General features: G+C 42.0%; 1 long non-coding RNA gene across 1 annotated transcript; it reads right to left on the minus strand.

Annotated features, from left to right (window-relative positions):
• LOC110429810 lies at positions 5,277–6,214 on the minus strand. Its single transcript, XR_002446969.1, has 2 exons — positions 5,769–6,214; positions 5,277–5,659 (listed from the first exon to the last, which is right to left on the minus strand). It is a non-coding gene; the product is annotated as an uncharacterized LOC110429810 (long non-coding RNA).

Consider the following 7,925-nt stretch of genomic DNA (forward strand, 5'->3'; position numbering starts at 1 on the left):
TTGAGTTTAAAAATATGAAAACCATATAAATAGATTTATCTTGAAAAATACTTTCATAAAAATATACATATACCACTATTTGATAAATATTTTTTTTATAAAAAATAAAGAGTTAAAGTTAAGCTTTGGAGACCGTATCGTTGTCCTAAACGACTTTTTTTATAGGTATGGAGGAAGTAGTGAAAAGCTAACTACTATGGATTGGCTAAGAGCATAGTAATGGGAACAAGAATTTGAGGTGTAATTTTACAACGTGGGAAAAACATTTGCATTTCTAGAGTATAGATGTTCCCGGAACATGAAATATGAGAACGGAAATCAAACGTGGGTTATCTTCGCGTTTCTAGGCTGCTAAGATTGAGAGAAGGCTATAAAGATCCTTCTCCAACAATCGTCACCTAAAATACAAGACTCATTTGTCCTTTGGGTAGCGCTACAGGTAAAAGGTTTCATACTTATTTTTAGTCTTTTCTAACAACATGACCTAAAAGACAATACTCTCTGCAAATGGGTCTTGAGAAGAGAGGATACCCAAATTTGGGTTATGCCTCTCCTGATGCCCAAAATGGGTCTTCTGTATGGGTACTCTGTTGGAGGCTATAGATATTATGTTGGAGACCCATTTTAAGTTTGGGTTTCCAAATGAGTCTCCGGTTGGAGACATCATTATAGCTGACCAATCATATTATTAGTCTTGCTCTAGAGACTATTCGCTTGCCTGCAAAGATATGACTGAAAGTATTGTTCGTTGACTTGTTGTGAGATAAAAATACTGTTGAATGACTGGTAGATTTGACAAATAAGCGAACAGAGCCTTGCCATTTGTGGGTGTATCGTAGTGCCCTTGCGTGGCACAATTACGGCGCAGATGTCATGCTTGGGCAGTGCTATCGTGTGGTGACCTGGCATAGTAGCGCGGTAGTATAGTGCCCTTGCGTGGCACAATTACGACGTCGGTATCATAAGGTGTGTTTAGTTTGTCTGTACTATATATTATGTTAGCATGACTAGTCCGAAGGTGGCCGGCGATGGTGGCGGCCACATTGCGTCTGCACTTGTGGAGTTAAGGATGGGGATGATTCTACTAGATGAACTAAATATATAATTTCTTTTTTTCATTTTTTTATTTAGTTCATTTAGTTATATTAAAAAAAAATCGCGGCTACCTATTTAAAGCACCGTCCTTATCTTTGTGTGGAGCTTGCGCGGGGCAGCATGGCCATGAGAGGCGGCTGGCGGGCAGTGAGTAAGAGGAGCTATGCTATGGTATGATGATGGCATGAGTGATGGATGCATGGACGGACTGACGCACTGAATTGGGATTGGGGATGGGAAGGACTGCATCGACCTATTGGTCCCTCCTTACTCTGCTTTCAGTTTATAATTTCAGTTTATAATTTCAGTTTTTATTTTTAGTTTTGCAATTTCAAATTTTTATTTTTATTTATCTTCTAAAGTATGCCTTGTTATATGCAGTTTCAGTTTGTTTTTGTCTTTCATTTATGTTTTTAGCTTCTAATAAAGTGTGCCGTGTTATATGCGGTTTGAGTTTGATTTATGTTTCAGTTAGCTTTCATTTTCCCGTGCGTTGCAATGAGAAAGAAATAAATTATTGTATATGAGACTTGTATTTAAAATAAGAAAATCATTTATTTGTGTATAAATATATAATTGTATAGTTTGTTCACTAAATTTATAATTAACAACATTGAGATTTCCATGTAAAATTACCTAATACAATAGCACTACGTATGGTCTGCTCTGAATTTTACATGAAGTAAAAACATTGACTATCTCCAACAATCAACACATAAAATACAAGACCTATTTGTCCTTTGGTAGCGTTACAGGTAAAAGGTTTTATACCTACTTTTAGTCTTCTCTAATAACAAGACCTAAAAGATAACACTTTCTGCAAATGAGTCTCGAGAAGAGAGGATACCCAAATTTGGGTTATGCCTCTCCTGATATCCAAAATGGGTCTTCTGTATGAGTACTCTGTTGGAAGCTATTGGTACTGTGTTAGAGACCCATTTTGAGTTTGGGTCCAAATGGATCTCCTGTTATTGGAGACAGCCGTATGGACCTTTTCTTCCTAGTTTGTTAGAGCAACTCCAACAGTTTGCTAAAACTCACTTGGCAAATCTATAGTTTTGCCAAGTCTCAAAACCAAATGCAGGTCTTCTCCAACAATTTGCTATTTGGGCTTGGCATAAGAACTTGATATCCTAGGATTTTTGCCAAAATCACAAAATTGAGCCTCCAACAAGTTGGCAAAACTAGTTGGTAAATTGGGATACACGATGCCAAGCGATGGAGGACTTGACATATTTGCCAAGTGAAGGGGAAATTTTGCCAAGCTCACAAAATTGCCAAGTAGTTTTGCCAACTTGTTGGAGGCTGTTTTTTATGGTTTTATCTAAAATCCTAGACTGCTAAGTACTTTTAGCAAATTGGAGTTGCTGACAAACAACTAGCTGCATTAATCGATGCAGAAGTTAGGATATTAGTATATTTTCTTTTCTTTAAAAAATCCTCATGTCACGGCATAGCTGCCATCGCCATGCTAACGCAGTGGTTCCTCCCATCAACCATGGTTTCTGCCATGCAAGTTCTATCTCCGCGAGACCTCCAAAATCCAAAAATACAAAAGAAAAAAAAATTCCAGGCAGGAATTATAAACTTGTATTACATAGTGTTTGACCCTCTATATAGTTTTCCAACTGGGCCAAGCACGTTAGGCCGGCCCAGGCACGGCACTGGAAAGCACAGCCCAGGCACGCATAACTCGTGCCCATGCCTGGCATGGCCCGTCCCCGTGCCCGTGGGCCTGACATTTGGCCCATGGGCCAGCACGTGGCACGACACGATTTTGGGCTTGGCCCGCTAACGGCACGAGGATGAATAAGAGTCGTTGGATCAGAGCCATGACTGCATCTCAGCCGTCCACCGATTAGGATTGGGAATGGCTGCTATATAAGCCGCCCCAACCGTCCTCTATCCCCCAACTCAACCCTAATTTCATTTCATTCCCCACCCATCCACCGGCCGCCGCTGGTCAGGAGTCGCCTTGCCCTCGCCGTCGTCTCCGTCGTGCGTCAGTCGTGGAGAAGACGAAGGGAGTCCAGCAGGGGCGAGGGGGAGGGCGACGACGGATCGATTCCGTCCCCACCAGGCCACCCCTTCGTCTCAGCCTCCGGCAGCGGCAGCGACGAAGCCGAAGCTCCGACAAAGCAGGTAAGCTCCGAGCCGCCCCTGTTCTTCACTTCTTCTTCTTCTCTGTCTCTGTTCTTCTTCTTCTTCTTCTTCTTCTTCTTCTTCTTCTTCAGGTCTGCTGATCCGCTGCTTTGATCTGCTCAAGCTCAAGCTTCTCCGTCGCCGTTGACTGCCAGGTAATCACTAGCTCAGATCTGCTACTCCTCCTTTGTTCTTCTTCATTTATGATCCGATCTGAAGTCTTCTTCCTCTAATCTGCTTCTTGTTTGCTCTGTTATGGCAGCCGATTGAGGCTAGGTCTAAGGCCCGTGAGGAGAAAGCCGTCCGCTAGAACTTGCTAGAACTTGATGTAATATGAGAACTTGAACTGTGATCTAAAAACATTGAACTATATAGAGCTTGGCTGACTGTACTCTTTTCTTGCTTGATTATTTGAAGTTTGTATTTGCATTTTGAATCTGGTACTGTGATTCTGCCTTAGCGCCTGGGTTGGCACGGGCACTGTAGTGCCACCAGGCCAAACAGCACGGCACGGCACGTTTCTGACCTGATAAGGTCGTGCCTGGGCTGCCAACTCGGCACGGTGGCACTATCAGGCACAGCACGACGGGCTTCCGTGCCGATCGTGCCCGCGCCTTGCCGTGCCGTGCCTAAGCGTGCCCGTGCTAGTGTCGTGCCGGGCGGTCCATCTGGAAAACTATAACCCTCTATCATTTTGATCGTGAAGTGTCGTCTATGCATGGAGACATGCAATGCAGATCGATCAACCAGAGATCTGGACAGCCTTGACCTGTGGCTTCTTGACATGTGCACCTGGTCTAGCTCTCGGTGCAGCATGTTGTCCTCTACCTCAACCTCTTGGTGGCCTCCTTGACGCTGGCCGGGGAGATCGGCGGTCGGCCCTCAACACGTGCGCCTCGGGGTATATATCCTTCCGGTCGATGCTCACGTCGATTGATGGGGCATTGCTCGGTCGAACACGTTGCTCCTGTGCATCGGCGACATTAATTACTTCCTTCTTGCGATCGGAAATTGAACTCGTCACTCCTCTCTAGCTAGGAGATGTAGCTAGCTGCAAGCAACGTTGCTCTCGTGTCGGACTTGGAAATATTGTTGTTATGTTTACAGGAGCAAGTCAATGATCTGTTAGACGCGTCGACGCGTCGTGAAGGGTCCAGGTCTAATGTCTCCCACTTGTTCTAGATCGCCATATGGCTAGCCGGATGAGTAGCGAAGGCTACTACCAAGATATTTTTATTTCGTCTCTAGTTGTCTTAATTTTATCTTTGGTTTGATTTGTGCTTTCAATTTGATCTCGACGATATATACATACGGTGTAGGGTAGTCTTTATTTGATCCGATCGGTCCGTGTTAGATTTGACCTATAGTAATTTGGTACTGGCTCAATTTTTTCCACACTATCAATTTTCCAAGGACCTCTACATAAGTGTCCAAATTCCTTTTTTTATCTATGTGACTGCCTGATGGAAAGATCCGCATGCAATTCTGTGGCCTTTTTTTTCGGTACTACTAGCGCTTGGAAGTCCGATCCGGGCGCTAGTGTCCGGATGCTAGGCCTTCATACGCGTCCACGCCTGCACCTGTCCCCGCATGGAGAAGAAAAAAAGAAGTAGAGATGTGAACGTGACCTTGTCCACCCCCGCTCGGAGAAGAAAGGAAACCGCCCCATCCTTTTGTCCCCGCGTAAAGAACTCGCCCCGCTACCCCCACACACGTACGGGATCTTCCTGCCCCCAACCTCACTAGCCCCAGCACTTTGCCCCATCCATAGTTCGCCTCCTCCCACAGCCCGCCCTCCAGCTCGCCTCGCCCGCTTGCTGCACACATTTGCCCCGTCCATAGCTCGCCCCCTAGCCCACCCCTAGCTCATCTTCCCTGCTTGCTGCTGCAACAGTAGGATAAAACAGCGGAAATATCATGAACATATTGTTGCAACATCACCGAATAAGTTGCTGCAACAATAGATTGAAGCAGTTCGAAACAACATGATCATGTTATTGCAACAACACAGAGTGAACTGCTGCAACAATGGGTTAAAGTATTTGAAACACCATAAAACATATATATTGCAACAACATGAAAGGATAATAACTCCAACATTGCGATGATGAAGTTGAAACATTTTGAATGTATTGTTACAACAACAAAAAAAAACAACTGAAATATTAAGCCGCAGCTTCTGAAACACCAAGAAGATATTGTTACAATAATACCGAGCAACCGCTGAAACACACATGCAACAACGACTACTGCAACATGCAGACCGAAGAAATTGAAATATACTGCAAAACATCTAAAAATAGTACTTCAACATTGGCTTAAACCTACTGCAACATCAAGAGAGAACCATTACAACACGGCGAGATCTGAACCTGAGAGCTTGCCGGAACCCTAGCCACTGTCGCATCTCTTAGATCTAGACCTAGATGAGGAGGAGGAGGACGCGATGAGGATAAGAAGAAGGCAGAGGAGAGCTCGGTCTAGAGGGAGGAAGAAGAAGAAGTTGAGATCCAGATGAGGACCCTACCTACCTTGCCGAAAGTCACCACCATTTCTCTCCTCTCCAGATGCATGGAGGTCGGAGAGCGAGGAAGAGAGAGCAGAGGGAGGTGCGCGACTCGCTGGAAGCCGCCTCCTTCACCTCTACTCCGGGTCGCAGAGGGGGGGGGGGGGGGGGGGGGGGGGAGAGGATGGCACACCGACCGTTGTGGCATCCACTCCGTTCGCATGGAGAGCACGAAGATCGCAGAGGGGAGGGAGGGAGGCTCACCGGCCGTTGTGGCATGGGGCGGGCCGCAGGAGGAGCGGCATGCGAACGCATAGGCGTGGGCAACAGCAGCGGCAGGGGAGTAGCGAGGTGAGAGCAGAAAAGGTAGAGATAGAAAGGATAAGCCGTGGAGCAATTGCCTACCATCCATCCGGATTGCCGACGTGCTCGTCCGATGGGTTCGGACGACCGGTAGCATTACCGTTTTTTTTCTCCCTGTTCGCGCCCACGGCTCCACGATCCACCCATGATAGTATAGTTGTATTATTATTTTTGCTTATAAAAAATACAACATAAGTGGAGAAAAGAAAAAGAGAAAAAAAGTCACGTAGAGAACCCAACGTGATAAAGAAGGAAAAAAAACAAAAGTAACTGGAAAAGGACACGACGGAATGTGTCTTCCTTGTACATAACTGAGATACGGAAATTTTAACATAGGCCTTGTTTAGTCAAAAAAAATTTTGCAAATTTTTTTCAGATTTCCTGTCACATCGAATCTCACGACACATGCATGAAACATTAAATATAGATAAAAGAAATAACTAATTACACAGTTTACCTGTAGTTTATGAGACGAAGTTTTTGAGTCTAGTTAGTCCATAATTACGACACATGCATGAAACATTAAATATAGATAAAAGAAATAACTAATTACACAGTTTACCTGTAATTTATGAGACGAAGTTTTTGAGTCTAGTTAGTTCATAATTGGACAATATTTGCCAAATACAAACGAAAGTGTTACAGTGGCTATTTTGCCAAAAAAATTTAGAACTAAACAAGGCCACGAGCACAGATCCAATATATTTTGAAATCAGACTCCGTACCGCGTTAGGGAAGAGTTACTCTTAACTCATGAGTATAGTTATATATATAAGTCCGAAAGGAACTCTATTATCTTGTAGTTAGAGGAAGACCGAAAAAAAATAGATAGATGAAGAAAAGCCTAAAATTTTACCTCTTTATTATTAGGTATTGATAGGTAAATTTAGTTAGCATGATACAAGTGTATTTTAGATAAGTGATAATGGCTACAGGAAGTAGTACATAGAGGAAATTAGTCTCAGAATTTGCATTTTATTTTTTCAGTTTAGTTTTTCATTTCATTTTGTAATTTCAGTTGTAAATTTCAAATTGTATTTTTTAGTTTTTTATTTAATTTTTCAGTCATTTTTAAAATTCTTTAGTTTTAGATTTCAGTCGCTCTTCCTAAACCTGGCATATAAATTGTCTCGCCTATAAATGTATAAATTGTTATAAAAGGATAGCCATTGCACACATAAGTTTAACACAAAACAATTTGCACTCTTTTTTCTATTTTTTAGTTTAAGTGTTCACTATTTTTTTAGTGTTTTTCAGTTTTAGTTTTCAGTCAAGTTTTTTTTGTAGTTTTTTTAGTTTCATGTTTTTTTTGGTTTTAGATTTCAGTCTCCCTTTTTAGGTTCGAATGTGCCATCCTAAATACTACATATTGGTTTCTTCACCTATAATATTAAGTTGTTATAAAAAAGGATAGTCCTTGCACATATAATTTGTTTTTCATTGTGTCTACTTTATTTTTTATTTTTTTCCTTTAGTTGCTATTTTAGTGGTGTAGTTTCACGTTCAGGTTCGAATGCCTACTTTAGTTTTCAATTTTATGTTTCAGTCCTTTGTTTTTCATTGTGTCGACTTTAGTTTTCAGTTTCTATTTGTCAATTTCAGTTAAATTTCCTGGTTATTAATTTCAACTTTAGTTTGTTATAGCTATTTCAGTTTTTAAGTTTTCCTTTAAGGTTCAAATGCCTTCTAAATGCTGCATATTAACTGTTCTTCAATATTTCCTGCTTTTAATATTTCATTTTTTCAGAAGTGTTTATTTTAATTTCAATTTAATGGCTTGTGAGTTTCATTATTTCATTTTTCATTTCAGGTTTGAATG

Source organism: Sorghum bicolor, chromosome 8 (assembly GCF_000003195.3).
Source record: "Sorghum bicolor cultivar BTx623 chromosome 8, Sorghum_bicolor_NCBIv3, whole genome shotgun sequence".
Lineage (NCBI taxonomy): Eukaryota > Viridiplantae > Streptophyta > Magnoliopsida > Poales > Poaceae > Sorghum > Sorghum bicolor.